This window comes from Protopterus annectens, chromosome 1.part1 (assembly GCF_019279795.1).
Source record: "Protopterus annectens isolate FY-2018-M chromosome 1.part1, PAN1.0, whole genome shotgun sequence".
Classification (NCBI taxonomy): domain Eukaryota; kingdom Metazoa; phylum Chordata; order Ceratodontiformes; family Protopteridae; genus Protopterus; species Protopterus annectens.
In genome coordinates this window covers 1,695,999,378-1,696,016,190 of record NC_056726.1, presented here as the reverse complement: position 1 = coordinate 1,696,016,190, position 16,813 = coordinate 1,695,999,378, and the positions used below count along the sequence as shown (strand labels likewise).

Below are 16,813 nucleotides of genomic sequence, written 5' to 3'. Positions count from 1 at the left end.
TGTGGGACCACTGTTGCTGTATGCCACTGTCCAGGTACATATCCTGTAGTATGGCCAAGATAAACTATCAGTGTTATATGCGGTTGTATGTCCTCTCGGAGTGCGGGTAGCACACAACCAGTGGTACCATGAGGTCACAGTGATGCTGTGTGTTCTTCTCTGCTGAGGGCGGCCCTCACCTGGACATGTGAGATGATAGGGAGGTTACATCCAGCTGGGATAAATATTTTAAAGGTGGGGGATAAGGAGGGGGGATACGTGCACCGAACATGTCTGCAAGATTGTTGCCAATATCTGTGTATTTGGTGAATGTTAAGTAGGTGTGGATTAACACAGAGCTTGAGGCATGTGGTCCATATGTGTAACATAACTGAAGAAGGCCTTGTGGTCATCCATAGTGTTTGTGTCCATTTCCCTCCCAGAGTAGGCCGTGGTCGTTGTTATGACGGACCGTAGCATAGTACCAGTGCTGACCACAGATGCCTTCCCTTAATGTGAATGCGCTCTGTCCTGCAGTAGCCTCCTGCTATTGTTATACAATCTGCCTCTGTCTGGGGTCCACTGGACAGGATGCCTAACCTTTGTGCATAGGGTCTGGGTTAGAAATGTGTGTGCAAGTTCCATGCAATCCGTGGCATGTCCGTGGTAAGCATTTGCAAAGGGGTCAGCAGTGTGGCTTGTGGCTTCCACTGGCTCAGTGTGCTGCATGGATACCATCTCAGTCCCAGCAAGTGAATAACTGTCTAATCACATACATATCAAAGTAGTCTACTGTGCTGGTGGTGGTGGTGGGATATGTATATCCAGGTCAAGTAACGTCTGTCCACATCACAGTAGTGGACGGTGTCCCACATACAGTACCTTGGGATGAACCCCCAGAGTGAGGTTGTGCATTGCACCTGTCAGTGTGTGCTGACCGATGGGGCATGCTACTATGTTGTGTGGAATGTGGCAGGTATTGTTGCACAGGTGTTGGCTGAGCACTGATATCTGGCCATGTACCTGTGTATCCACCACGACACACACACATGCAACATATGGGAGTAGTAGTATATCACTACACATGAGTATCATGTATAGTATGTGTGCCATATATTGCTGACATGGTGATGAAGCTATGTGAAAGCGCTTGTGTCTTCCATTAAACTGATACCTGATTTATCTTCTGTGGACTTCATTCATATCTTTGGATATATTCTCAGCCTGGATTTTTTGCCTCTAGACTTCAGGGGGCTGCTTGCTTATGCTTTTATAACAATTGTTCTTTTGGCTCTGTTTTTATCATGTACAGTAATGGTGTCAAGTTGCCAACAACAACTATGCCATGTGGATGTTCGCGCATGTAGATATGTGTGCAGTACCAATGTAATCCAAATCACAAACAAGTATGACATAATATCGGTTCTACCATGGGCATCTGCGCTGCGTATTCCTGGGTACATGTTAATAGTGCCTACATATTTGCATTGTTACTTACTGTTATTGTTACCCCTTCTTTGTTGTATAATGCACTACTTCCAGCCCTGTTTACTGTAGCTTTGTTTGCATGCATGTTCACTTGGGGTCCCTGAACACTGCTTACACCTGCAATGCAGAGTTACAGTGCTTCTGTAGACTTCTAGTGACATCTGCATAGCGCATACGATGTCAACTTTACACATGACAGAATGTCACTGTCTGTCCTGTACGCATGTATGTTGCCTGTGACACATTGCACACATCTTACCTGGCATTTACCCACGTGTGCAGTCATATATGTCAGTGCTATGAAACAGTAGCGGTACACCCACACATACACACCTTCAGTATGTTGTTCCCCATTGGCCCTATGTGTTGGTACTCACCATGGCAATCACAGTACTAGGGTAGCATGTGCAAAGGTAACCTGTGAATCACCTCTATGGTCCAGTTGTGGTTTATGTGAGTCATGTGTCATTGTCACAGCTGCCACATGTATGCAGTCAGCCATCACCCTTGGCCAGGAACGTACAACACATGTGTGGGATGCCACCACACAGCCAATCTGAGGACTGGTCTCTCTGAACCCAGTAATGCCATACCCTGTCAGGTGGCATGTCATATATACTATGTCCTGGACAAACATCAACCCCAGTCCCTGCTGCTACTATTGATAATACCCCTGAAGATGTTCCTGATAGTTTTGACCAGTTCTTTACTGAGACATTTCAGGCCCTAGCTAGCCATCTACCTCCTAGCTCCCCTGGTCCTGAAAGTAGCACCCCTAGAAAACTACTTGCGTCCAGCTGCCAACCAGTCGCCACTTCACTTCAGTGAAACCCACTACACTTTCTGCTGATCAACTCCCTGCCGAGTACCTATCAAAACCAGATGATGCTATTGCTTACCCCGTCTCAAAGGTAATCAAATCAACCATGTTAGAATCTAACTTTCCCACCATCTGGAAAATGTCATATGTAATCCCACTTCACAAAGGAGGCAGCTCTACTGAAGTCTCCAGTTATAGGCCAATAGCTATACTCTCTCCACTTGCAAAGATTATGGAAACTTTCATCATAGACAAGTCATGCACCAACTAATCCAAACTCGCATTATAGCAGACACTCAGCATGGCTTACGTCCTCATCACAGCACTACGTCAGGCCTCCTAGCCTTGACTAACACCATAAGCCATACTTGCAACAATAATTATATATCCGCAGCCCTCTTTTTGGATATTTCAAAGGCATACGATATGGTTGATCACCAACTTGTACTCCACACCCTGCAAAGACTGTCTAGATACTGGAGCATTCCAATGGTTTCAATCCTACCTGCATGGTCGACAGCAGGCTGGCCTCTGGCAGAACAAACTCTCTAACCTTCTACCTAACACCCTTAGAGTACCACAAAGCTCTATACTAGGGCCCTTGCTGTTCTCCATCATCATTAACGACCTTTATACTGTCATCCCAAAAGTCAGCTTTATCCAATATGCTGAATACTCTACTCTGATCTGCTCAGCCACATCTCCAGTAGAGTTATGGTCAGCTACCCAGACCACCTTTAATACAATAGCAAACTGACTTTCTGAACATTGTCTGATCCTAAATCCCAATCAAACTTAACTGCTGTTATTTCACCAACACGTAGGTCTACCACTTTTACCGTTACCATAACATCAACTGATGGCACAATAATCTCCCCTGACCCATCTCCGAAACTATTAGGTGTCATCATAGACAATAATCTCAAATGTGACATACATGTTAACCAGATTATCAACGCCATCAATAGAAAACTAGGGTCACTTTACAGAATTAAAGCCTTCCTAGCCCCTCCAGCTAAAGGTGCCATAGCTCGCTCACACCTTGTTTCAACCCTTCTGTATGCATCCTCTACTCGAATATGAACAAGACTGTCCTTAACAAGCACTCAATTTGCTACAACCACATTGCCAGGTTTGCCACTGGGCTGCCTTTTAGGACACATCATTGCATCAATCTAAATCATCTTGGTTGGCTTGCAATACCCAGCCTAATACAGTATAACCAACTGATTATGGCCTATAAAATCCTCTATAATCCAGACAATACTCCTGCACTTCAAATATTATCACCCCCCTATAACAATCCTAGACCGCTTCAATCCTCTAACAAAGTACTACTTCAGACTAGCAAGTTTAATAACACAGCCGGTGATTCTCTCTTTGCAAACCCTGTAAGTAGATCCTGGAACTCACTTCCAGCTGATATTACACTACTGTCCACCTTAGGTCAATTTAACAGTAGACTCAAACAACATTTGTCACTTAACTGGCTATGTCAATGTATCAAGCCTGGCTAACTCGAATGTGTAAAATCTGTGAACCACTTTACTGTGTAATTTTAATTTAATCCTGACTTGTGCTCAGGTATAACATTAACCTGTGGAACATGTTTGACTTGCTTACTTATGTAATCTCTGTAAATAATCTGTTTGTAATATGTAATGCTAGTATTATGTAATGCTGTATCTGCTACCCTCGTAGCTTGTCTCCATGGGCCTCCCCTGGAAATGGATATGCATCCAGTCGGGCTATCCCAGTCAACAAATGTAGGATAAATAAATAAATCAATACAATATATTACAGTGACGACAATACCAGTCAGACATTGACACACACTGACAGCATGCTGAACACACTGGGGCATACGTAGGGACTCAGAATAACAGCCTGCCTGGGCATCACACACCTCCGCAGCTGGCACACAGGCATATGTTCCGTCGGAACAGAGCACATGCCACACATGGCACGCACATCCCCTGTGCCACACACTCACAGCCTGTAGGGCTACACAACACACCTGCTACAGACATGTCAGGTACCTGTCTTGTGTGCTGCACTGGGGTCCCGCTCAACAGGCTGTATCTGGTGAAGGTCACAGTGATATGCCTCAGGGGCACTATGGTCCACCACAGCACACATGCATACAGGTCAGTCAGAGGCATGGACAGATATGACTCACTCATTGACCATGCCAGTGTGGCTGCCTGAGACATACCTCCCTGGACTACATGATAGGGAACATAGAATGGATCTCTCAGCATGTGGCACAGGCCAGTATGAGCCTGATGTTGGTTGCCACTGTCATTCATAGGGTATCCACTGGCTGTCAACATGTGCTTACATGCTAAGGAAGCCACAATGATGTGCACGGGTCATCTTGCATGTGACACCCATGGCCCGATGTATAATGGCAAAGCTCCTTTGTACACACATACTGCCTTATGCTGCAATACATGGTTTACATAGCGACCTCCGTGAGTATCACACAGGTTAGGACACTAACAGTGCTGCTACACAACAACAGCAGTGTACACCGGAAGATGCATGCACCAGACACTGCCCTCAGCACGGTGAACTGCAATGTCTGTGCAGTACCAGATTCATGATTCATGGCTCACAGGTGTTACCCATCACTGACAGGTTATGCCCCATACCATGCCTGTCATCCCCTACACATGTAATACACATGGATAGGGGGGTGGTATCCCAAGGTAACACAGATACACACACCTCCAGGTTGTTGGCACAGCACAAACCATCAGGGCCTACTCATGTGCAGCTGACAGTGTGTCGGACTGCCATCTGGTTCATAGCCTGGCACACACAACCCTCACATACACAAGAAGACCACCTATCCTCCATAACAACACTGGCAATATGACAGTCTCAAGAACTGTGTTTATAAGGCCGTACTGCATCCAGCCAAACATTGTGTGTGAGCATTACTGTAGCTACAACACACTAGTTGAAGGGTTCACAGCATGTGGTCACCGAATTGCAGTGGAATGACATGTTACCACTACCATAACAGGTGGGAACATGCAGCACCTGTACATCGACTACATGTACACTATATGGCCCAGACCAGATGTGTATCCCCTGCTGTAGGTCTTTCACCATAGACACCCACACTGTATAGGGATATACCACGTGCGGACCCTGCACAGTAAGACACAGTCATATTGGTATACATTGCAAATACCATTTATCCACTCGAAGCATGTGTCAGACATGGTAACTACTGCAGGTCACAGGTATTTATGTGTATGTGTCACACATATACATCATGTGTGCAGTGCCATTGCTGGTTTAGGCAATGGCATGCATTGTTATGTACAAACACCCACACAAGGTCATACTGTGTGACACAACCACACGTAACAGTTGTGGGTTACCAAAACATACCTATCTGTACTCTGAAAATGGTAATAGACACAGTAGCAGAGCACACTATTGGCATTACTAGCCAACTAGCCCTGTTTGGCTGTGCTGATAGTGTGGTGACATCCTCTGTGTTTACTGGGGGAGTATGCAGCATCTGGTGTATTGTAGTATTTGCCAAATGGATCTGTGCGCTCACACTTGCATTTACACACACCCTACTACCCCCACACATGCACACTTGCCATTTGCAGGATTCATTCCCCTACTTAACTAAGTCATGACACGTGAGAGAGATGCATTAGCAAAGCGCACTATTCGGTTTACTAGATAGTTCCTCTTCTCTGGCTATACTTGTAGGGTGCTGACAACATCAGTATTTTGAAAGGGTAATGTGCATCAGGTAGTGTGATCTCCTGATTGCCAAAACTAACATGTTTTTCATACAGAAATGCACACACACAAACTCCCCATATCCAAACACACACACATGCCATTAACAGGTTTCAAACTCCTACCTAACTACATTATGATACTCGGGAGAAATGCATTAGCAGAGTGCGCTATTCACATTACTGGGAGGCTTCCCTTCTCCTGCTGTACTTATAGGGTGCTGACATCATCTGTGTTTAGAAAGGGGAGTGTGCATCCTGTAGTGTGTTCTCCCAGTTGCCAAAAGGGGTATTTCCCTCATACATATTTGCACACACACAGTAACCCCCCTCATCCAAACACACACACTTGCCATTCACAGGATTCAAACCACAACCTAACTATGTTATGACACTCAAGACAGACGCATTAGCGGAGCACGCTATTTGCATTACTGGTAGGGTCTCCTTCTCCTGCTTTACTTATAGGGTGCTGACATCATCTGTTTTTAGAAAGGGGAGTGTGCATCCTGTAGTGTGTTCTCCCAGTTACCAAAAGGGACATTTCCCTCATACATATTTGCACACACACAGTAACCCCCCCTCATCCAAACACACACACTTGCAGGATTCAAACCACTACTTAACTATGTTATGACACTCAAGACAGACGCATTAGCAGAGTGCGCTATTCGCATTACTGGGAGGTTTTTCTTCTCCTGCTGTACTTATAGGGTGCTGACATCATCAGTGTTTAGTAAGGGGAATGTGCATCCTGTAGTGTGTTTTCCCAGTTGCCAAAAAGGACATTTCCCTCTCACAGCCTTTCATACACACAAACCCCACTCATCCACACACACACACCCTGAGCATTTGCAGGATTCGAACCCCTACCTAACTATATTATGACACTTGAGGGAGACACATTAGCAGAGCGCACTATCCGAATTACTGGGCAGCTGTTCTGCACCTGTAGTATTTCTAGGGTGCTGACATCTTTATTTCCACAGAGGTATGTAGATGTAATACTACCTGTCAGGTGGGGGATAGCATATATATGCATTTGCAGCCACCTACGTCAGGGTCAGATATGCACATCGCACTGGCAGGTTATGTTCTATACCATGCTTTGGGACCACAGGACCTGTAACACACAACACAACCAGTCCAGAACACCACACCCACATCCAGGACACACACTTAGCTTCCCTGGGAACAGTGCCAGGATATGCAGGTATTCACATACATCATTCCAGTTGTTAACATCAGGTACAGGCATATTGTGTGTGAGAACTACTCAGGCCTCTACCACTTTACCCTACAGCCACTACAATTTGTGGGTCAATGTGCTATGGCAGAACCACACACCACAGCCACATGGGTGAATACATATTGCACCTGTCCATCTGCAACGTGGGTACTCACTGTTCCACACCAGAGGTAGACCACCATTGTTGATATCTGACCATAACCACCTTTCCCTGGACATCCATATCTCATCTCCACCCCCAGGCAAGGTTGTCACTGCACACAAACTGTGTTTAGCACAAGCAGGCTCTACACTTGTGTAGACTGGGGTGGATGACTTCAGAGGACCCATGCTGGAGGACTATACTGGCCACTCAGCATAATCCTTGACACTTGCATCCTATGAGCATGTGTACAGTTTGCATTGGTCATGCTATCCCACATATACCCATGACTGCTCCACAACAAGACACCTGTTAGCTGTACACCGCCATATATGCGTTCAACAGACAGAGTGACCTAATACATTGCAGAGCTGTAGCCCACAGAGGGAGGACATCTGTGGACAGTTCCAGCATGGCACTTCATTCACACATACTCATTACAACACAGTGTTGACAGTGGAATCATCCAGAGAATGCAGATAGGGCTCCCCTCAGTCTGTTATTGACGGACACCTACTGTCAGAGATCCTCAGCAACCCTCTCACAGCACACACCGACAACATGGCTGTGGCTTAGCACATTCAATCCCTGAGACCTCCACGGTGCCCCTGCTTGACAGAGGCACAGCTCACTAGCCTCACATGTTGCCTTCTGTGACCTACTTTACAGTGGCATGGTAGCCTATTATCCTGGGGATGCAGATGCCAAGCACACTCTGGCTGAGCTGTCATTCCCTGGGGCAAGAAGCCTAGTATTGACCTCTACACCCGTATGTTCAATTGTCGGATGCACAATATTTGTTGTGCTGTTCAACTGTTTGCAGGTCTTTATTGCCATAGCATTCCCTGTTCCTATGACCAATTTGTGTATCTGTGGCAGATGTTTGCATATGATGGCGATCCACTATATCACTTATGTCTCTGTGGTCATTTACTGTGTGCACTGGGCTGATTGCTGTGTTGTGGTTAGTTCCTGGACTGACACGTACAAATACCAGATATGTGTGGCCAACTGCTATACGGAGATATGGCCTAAGTGTGTGAGCATGCCCAGTTCACCCTTTCCATGGCATGTTGTCTGACATATGCCTCATTTATCAAAGTGTGCGAGCATGCCCAGTGTGAGCTTTCCATATGTTGCACTCTGAAGTCCACCACATATTTGGGTGTGTGTGTGACCTTCAACATTATCGCATGTTTATGATTGTCTGCTGGGTGTCATGTTGTGTACTAACTGGCCAACTGCTTTGTGTCTGCCACAACAGGGATTATACTGTGCCTGCAGGAATTGCATGGGATACTTTGCAGACAGTTCTCAACATACTTTCATAATGACCTAACACTGTAGTACTGTATAGTGTACTGGTTCGGTACTTTCACTGTAGTGGACACTGTCCTGGGCTTTAGTCCTATCACTGTTTGACATCTTCATAGTGAGCACAACAGACTGTGTAGGGGCCAGTTATGCACATATGACCATGTTGCAATATGTTCAGATATGGACTACCTACACCAGGCTCGTCCAACATTGCTAGTGTATTCCACAACATGGGTGTACATTGGCAAACACTAGCGATGTTCCGTAGGCCATTTCTGATGGTAGTCACAGGGTGTGTTTGTCCTTCGACACACATTGTAACTGGAGTTTGCCGTTACATATGTCATGGTTGGTATACTGTGCCTCTGTCTACCTCTGACATAACAGTGATACCCAGGGTAGCCTACCATCTCCCATACACTCATCAGGATGCCTCTTGAGGGGTGTCAATATGTGGCACTCTGGCTGACCTGTACCAGGAGTTTACTGAAGTGTGGGGGTGCCTTCTGTGTTATGGATCATTCTGTACAGCTTGTCCTATGTATGTCAGTGCTGGGGTTCAGGTCTCTCATGTGCATAGCTCACTGCCATTCAGATTGTACAAGGTGCAACATGTTCATTCATTCCAGGTTGGACATGGCTTCATACATCAGGCACAGCTTTCCTGTAGCTGGGAAGGATGGCGGTGTGTGGGGCTGCAGTTTGTTTACTCAGGCAACACATGGCATCTGTTCATGCTCTTTGCTACCCCTGGTGGGGTACTGTTGTGGACTTTACAGTTGATGGAGGTGTCTGCTGCGGTATATCTCACAGGGGCTATTGTAGTCAGTTGTGATGCTGATGGAGGATGGCTGCAGAGCCATAGTGAGTTCCCCTTATCTACATCTGCCAGCCTTCATGTTTGGGGGGGTATATGGCACATGTTTCTGTGAACACTACAGACACATGTTTGTCCAGTGCAGGATATTTATCACCTTTTGTACCCAGGTCTCACATTACATGTTAGGTACCTCTTGGGCACTTACTGTATATCCACGGTGATTGTCTATACACAGTTCTGCGATTAGCTAGCTGACATGGCTATGGCTACAGTTGTCTGTTTGTAGGTGGCCCTTTTGTGGGTTGCTTGTGTCAGCTGGGGGTCAGGTATGGTGGGCTGTTTGTACTCCTCTGCATACATGCTCAGTCACAGTCCTTCCATGTTGGCCTATACCTATGGGACATGTATACAGATTGGGGGTGGGGGGGGGCCAAGACCAGGCCTTGTGGGATGCCACTCATATACACTTTGTAGTCTGACATGGATGCAGCATGTCTGACCATGTCAGTTCTGTCCTTGGTCTGCTTTGCAACCCCTCTACTGACATAGGGGTGTATATTTAAGCTGGTGAACATATCCATACTGAACACGTACGGTATTGTCTAGAAGCATGTGCACAGTCCAGCTATGCTGTGTGGACCACATAGCCCTCATCAATGACCTTAATGACTGCTTCAAATGGGTCAGACATGTTTAGGGGCCGGTTCTGCAGTTACAACAGCCACAGTGTGTAGGGTCCTGTATCAGTAGGTCCACATTAGCCTTCTGTCTGCGGTACATACTGATCCTTTCCATAGCTGTGCAGAACAAGCTTGTCAGGATCCTGGGGTGGTAGTTTGGAGTATCCATTCAGGCAACACCTTTGTTGTGATGGACCACTGTTGTTGTACACTGCTCTTTGGGTACATATCCTGTGGTAAGGCTGACACTGGCCAGTAGTGTGATTTTGCATTCCATTACTCTTGGGGTCCATGTTGGCCTCAGCACAGGACACCATCACATACCTTTGCTGCTGTGTGTTCTGCTTTGCAGATGATGGCTGTTACCTCAGCATCTGCAATGTCAGGGGACCATCTGCTGGGATAGGTATTTTGCACTCGGGGGGGGTGTTTGCACTGCACCTGACAGGTTGTATGTTAGCAATATGTGTGTGTGTTTGGTATGTTGTTTGTAATATCTGTGTGATTCGGAGCATATCTGTGGATGCCCAACATGGTTCCTACCATCAGTTGGGTATGCCTTGTGATTATCCATAGTGTCCTGTACGTTTTGTATCTTCATAGGTTCATGGGTTCATAGTAGGCTAGACACCCTAGGCTATTAGTAAGCCTAGCTAGAGTGTGTGTGTCTTTTGCCACCCCTTGCTATGTTCAATTATGGCCATTTATGGGGTTCTTCACTGTGCCTCTGTCTGGTCGTGACACAGTGGGGACCCCCAGTATACATGTGCGGCCATCCATCCACTTGGCAATATTCCTGTTGAGGGGTGTCAGTGAGGGGCTCTGCCTACCATGGATTGGGATCCTGTTCCTGGGTGTGGGGAGCCTATGGGTTATGTATCTGTCCCTCCAGCACATCTTATTTCATTATGTGTTGAGGTTGACATCTGTGACTCTCACAGCTCCAATGGCCTTGATTTCCTGTGGTGTAGCATGTCCATTACTCCTGTGTTGGACATGGCCTGGTACAACAGACATACAATGCCTCTGTGTAGGCAGTGTGTGACTGCAGTCAGCTGGGGTGTCTACAGCCAGGCAGCATATGACATATATTTCACACCCTTTATCCTGTTGGTGGGGTAACTATGAGGCCTTCCGAACCGCTGCAGGTGTCACGTATGATACATCCCATATGAGTCATTGTACTAGATTATGGGTCTGATAAGGGAACAGTACAGCAGCACAGTGACCTCTGTTGATGTTGATGTGAATCCTTTCATGATATGGTGTCCAGTATCAACAGTCTTCATAGCCACATTGGCATTGTGGCTGTCACATGACAGATTAATGTCGACCTGTGTCCCTAGGTCCCTGATGACTCCTTGCATACATAATGGTTTGACACCTATGTGGTACTTTGTGTACCTTGTCTAGTATTTGGTGGGACATTCATACTGTCCAGTGTCTTTGGATGTTTGGGTGGGGTTCTTGTGTGTGAGAGTGTGGTCTGTCGCATGCTACAGACTGTACAGCAGTTTTGACTACAGTTATGTGCACATGGGTGGTGTCCGCTGATTTGTGCATTGTCAGTTACCTGGCTATATGGGTGTCTGTGCTGCATATGGATACTCCCCCTCCTTTGATGTCTTGGTGCAGGTGTTGGGGCCATAACACATGGTATGTGGTATAACCTAGTAGTGCTGGTGTGCTATCACTAGGTCTGCAGCAGGCTTCTGTCACTGGACAAGCATCAATGTTCTCCATAATGGGAAGTGCCTCAGGGGCATGCATATTGAAGTTTACACATCTGGCATTGGTCAGCATTACCCTTATGTTTCCTACCACTTATGTTTTCTAGGGTGGTGGGTAGTCTTTTTGGCCTTGCCTACATACGGCTCTATGGAGGCAGCATAGGCCTTATCCAGTATCCAGACGCACACGGGTAACAGCTGACAAGCATCTCTGTAACAGCAGCATGGCTTGTCATGCTTGACATCTCAAGCAGACACACATTACACCCTCTTGGACTGACAGCTGTAACTGTGCCAGCTGTTAAACATGAGCATTCTGTGTTTGTACTGTGGCATCATTCATGGTGAGGGTTGGATGCTGCACACAGTCAGTGTCATCCCACCCTGGGGTACATACTCGGAGGGACCATCCATGTCTCATTTGATGTTGACCAGGGAGGTACATCTCAGGTAATTCATACCAGCATGGACATTGGGTGCATCATATTTCTGCTTGCTTTGGGGTGACCTGCGTACTTGTGTTAAGTGGCATTTTGTGGCAACCTACAAGCAGCTTACTCTACCCTTTCCCTTGTTCAGTCTGGTGAGTGGGACAGCTGTGTGTCTGCCTATACAGACACCTATTACGACTGTATCAGGCATGTTGTTTCTCCTTCGGGCCTGTGACTGTTTGGCACACCAGCTTTGCATACTATTCATTGCATGTGCTATGTTTGAAGGTTGTGGTTACTTATGATCTACTTTGGAGGCTTCTGTTGGTGTGGTGTGTTTGTAATTGAGGCCTCCGGGAATATTTGTCTGTGTTTATGTGTTTGGTTTACAGTTGTGGTAGGTCTATGTGGGACTGGGTTTGTAGTGTATGTGGTTACCTTCTCCTCCTGACTAGTGTTGACAGTACTGAGTTGTTGGAGCTCATCCTCTGGTTTGGATACATGGATGCATCTATCACATATGTTTGTATTTATTGGGGGGTGTTGTGGTTGTCTGTGTACTTGGTACTGGCGTCACATTGCCTCTGGATTCATAGATTATACTTGTTGTGCTGGACTTAGTGGATTGTATGTGTGGACATATGTTGTTGCCATACTACTGGTCAGTGATTACTTCCTTTTATGTTTGCTCTATCATGTGGTAACTTCCTCATTCTCTTGCATGGTTTGGTAATGGCTGGAGGCCAGCATGCCAGATGCCTGTGTGTATGGCATTGTGTGTTGTTGTTATTTGTGATTGCATACTCCAAGCATTCCTGGCTGTGTTCATGGAATGCCTGTATAACATGTTCTGTGGTGTGTCCCATATTCTGCACTTGCACAGGGCCTTTTGTGGATTCAACATTGGTTTTGAGGGCTGCAATCTATACTTTACACATGTTTTTCACTGTGGTATTCTGGCCAGGGACTGGGGTCAGGGTGTGTATATCCAGTGTGATTACTCTATGGTCTGGTCTTACCAGTGAGGGGTACACTTCTCATCTTGCCATCCAGTACACATGTTGCTGATTATCACATCCAGTATGCTTACCCCTCTTGTGGGAGTAGTACATTGTTTTGGGGTATTTTGGTTTATGGAATCTGGGTAATTTTCTCCTACTGTGTTGGTGCTAGTACAATGCTACTGGTGTATGTCTGGGTATTTTCAGTCGAGCAATATAATGTGGTTTGGGGGGCTTGATATATTCATGTATTCCGACATAGGCCAGGTGCTGTTCCTGGTATTAGGACAGTGGTCTGCAGCAGGCTATATACTGCGAGGCAGTTTTAGCCATTGGTATTTGACCATGGATATTCCATACTGCTTCTTGTTGTGGTTCCAACATGGGGGTGTGGTTATCCTTGCCATTTCTTGCTAGTCACCCTCCTTTTGTAGCTTGTTCCATGTTTTGCGGCTGTACAGCACAGTATGAGGTGTGACCTGGTAGTGTTAGAGTGCTGATGTGAGCCTTGCCCAGTTCTCTATTACAGGACTGGTATCTACATTCTCCTTACTGTGTGCGTTTACACTGCACACATCTTGCTGTTTATACATCTGTCATGGGGTAGTATTACATCTAGGTTCCTATCCCTTGTAGAACCTATGAGGTTGGGTTTGAGTTTTGAGACTTACCTATTCATGGCATGCTGTGGGCACTGACAGCCTTTGCCAGTATCCATGGGGCATGGCATGATAGGTGCACACCACCCCTAGCAGGTGGTGCATCATGTCAAACTCCACATATCTTCCCAGCCTGTAACACATTGGCTCCCCTTTGACTGACTGCATTACTTCAGCCAATTATTGTACTTGATCTTCTTGTCTTCATAGTGTGGCATCATGCTTGGTGAGGGCGAGATGTTAGGCAGGGTCTTCATGTTTGCATATACTAGATGGTGTTACATTGCTTAACACATGGCAATCATGCCTCAGGTGGTGCTGCAGGGCTGCCTCTGTTGGATGCACATACTACACTCCCTGTACATGTTTGAGAGCAGGTTGTGTCATGTTAGGCATCCCTGTTACTATATGAGTGAGTCAGTGAGGGGTATCATTCCCAGGGTTCCTACTGAGCCAGTGTATGTGCTATGCGTTGCCTCTTTGCCAAGGCCAGGGCATACTGGGCACACATCCTTCTGCCTACTGGGGCAGGCTCAGGTTGTTCCTCCTCCGAGTCACGCTCTGCCTGTGATGGCCTTGGCAATGGTGGGGGCTGTTTGGCCCGGCCCTATGCTGGTCCTGCTGCAGCTGTTTTCGCAAGATCATATTATGTAGCATAGCACATACCATGACAATTTGGGTACATGTAGTTGGTGTACTGCAAGGCTCCACCAGATGTGTCCAGACACCGGAACCATGACTTGAGCAGCCCAAATACACACTCTATTACATTACGTGTTTGTGCATGTGCCTCATTATGGCGTTCCTGTTCAGGTGTGTGTGCGTTTCTGATGGGTGTCATCAGCCACGGCTCTAGTGCATAACCTGCATCCCCCACTAGGTGTCCGTGTGGGATGTCCCCATTGGCAAATGTCTGGTACAGCTGCGTCAAATGCCAGATGTGGGAATCGTGATAACTCCCGGGGCAGCCAGCACACACATTCATTATTATGCCCTGGGCATCACACATGACCTGCCAGTTTATGGAGGGGAAGCCCTTGCGGTTAATGTAGGCCCTACCCGCCACCGGCTGGTGCTTTGATGCGTATGTGCGTGCAGTCTATTGCACCCAGTACCTCAGGGTATTCTGCTATTTGCTGGAAGAGACGCATATTGCTGGCCAATACCTTACGGGCATTGGGGAAATATACATGATCACTGACATGTGCTGACATGGCATCCAGGAACTGGTGTAGTACCCTGGAGGCTGATGCCTGTGATATCCCCATCATATCGCCAGTTGGTCTCTGGAAGGTACCTGTTGCTAGTATTCTTAGGCCAACACATACCTTGGTTTCCACTGGGATGGGTTCCCCTGTATTAGTTCTGTGTGTGAGGCGTGGCCTGCACAGCTTGACTATTTGCTGCAGGAGCTCTCTGTCCACTCTATAGCGCTCTACTATCTCCAGCTCATGTAACCCGTGGTAGGTGACCCTGGGCCTGTACACTCTTCTCCGTCTCCTCACTGTGGGTTGTCTGGCATCATCTACATTGTCACCACCCTCAGCAAGTCGCCTGTGTCTCATTATGACAGCTATGGCAGCCCCTAACATTTCTGCTCTGAGTGAAGCTTTTTCAGTTTTCACTTCTATTAGCTTACTCCTGTCTTGCAGTGTCTCTTAATGGAAACATCCTGCACTACTGTTTGCAGAGTTGTAAGTGCTGGGCTGGGCTACTATTCTGCCTGTGTAATTGCCTGCTTCTAATTATTTTCATCTGCTAGCTTCAGCAGTTATCCCTGCTAGCTTCCTGTTAATTCTGTTGCTTCCTTTTTCCTCTCTGTTTCCTCAGGGGGGAGCAATGTGCATACTATCTGAAACACGCTTACAGTGGCTTACACGCACGCACATGTGCTTACACGGTTCAGAATCTACTTATTCGGGTTAAAACGCATGCACAGCTGCGCAAACACTGTTACACGTCTGCCAACAGCCTCAAACATGCTCAGCCTGCCCTACACACGCGCACACCAGCGCAAACAGTGTTAAACATCTCCCAACATGCTCCCACATGCTCACACTGCCTTACATGCACGCACCCTGTCCTACTCATGCTTCCTGGAGTGCACACGTGCGCATGTATGGCCAGCAAGAAACTTTGGTGTAGGTAACAGTGTACACCGTCCATTTCTTGACTTTCCATGACTTATCTAGTGGCACACCTCTTTCTATGAAATGTGTCTGTCATCTATCATGTTACACTGGCCTCCAATGAACTGCATTTCTTTCTACCATTCCCCCCTGTGATGTCACCTATCTCCTACTCTATTCCTCCCCCTTTTGTATCTCTTACACTACTCAGACTGTGCTCATTTGGTATGTGACTGTGAGATTCAGTATCCGAACCCTCATTACATGAGATTGCCGAAAAAAAAAATTATATTTTTAATATTTTTGCATCGGGTTATCTTGCCATTGGCCACATATTTGGCCATTGGCATGCTGCCTGAGTCATATGCAACCTTTATTTGGAGTTGCCATTGCTCCGTTGTGGGATTTGCAGAAATGTGCTCAGTTGTCAGCTGAGTACATTTCTGCAGCTAAAACGTCTCCTACACGGACTGGTTTCTGCTTCGTGGATTGCTAATATACCTCATTTGCATACCTTTCAGATGCAAGTGAGGTATTTAGCATGTCCACGCCCAGTCCGTGTAAGAGACGCTTTTAACTGGTCTCTTTTTTTTTT

General features: G+C 46.6%; 1 protein-coding gene across 1 annotated transcript in view; it reads left to right on the top strand.

The window, feature by feature from the left end:
• LOC122816615 (pancreatic secretory granule membrane major glycoprotein GP2-like) overlaps positions 1-16,813 on the top strand; it is a 501,830-nt gene that overhangs the window by 282,618 nt on the left and 202,399 nt on the right. The window lies entirely within an intron of this gene.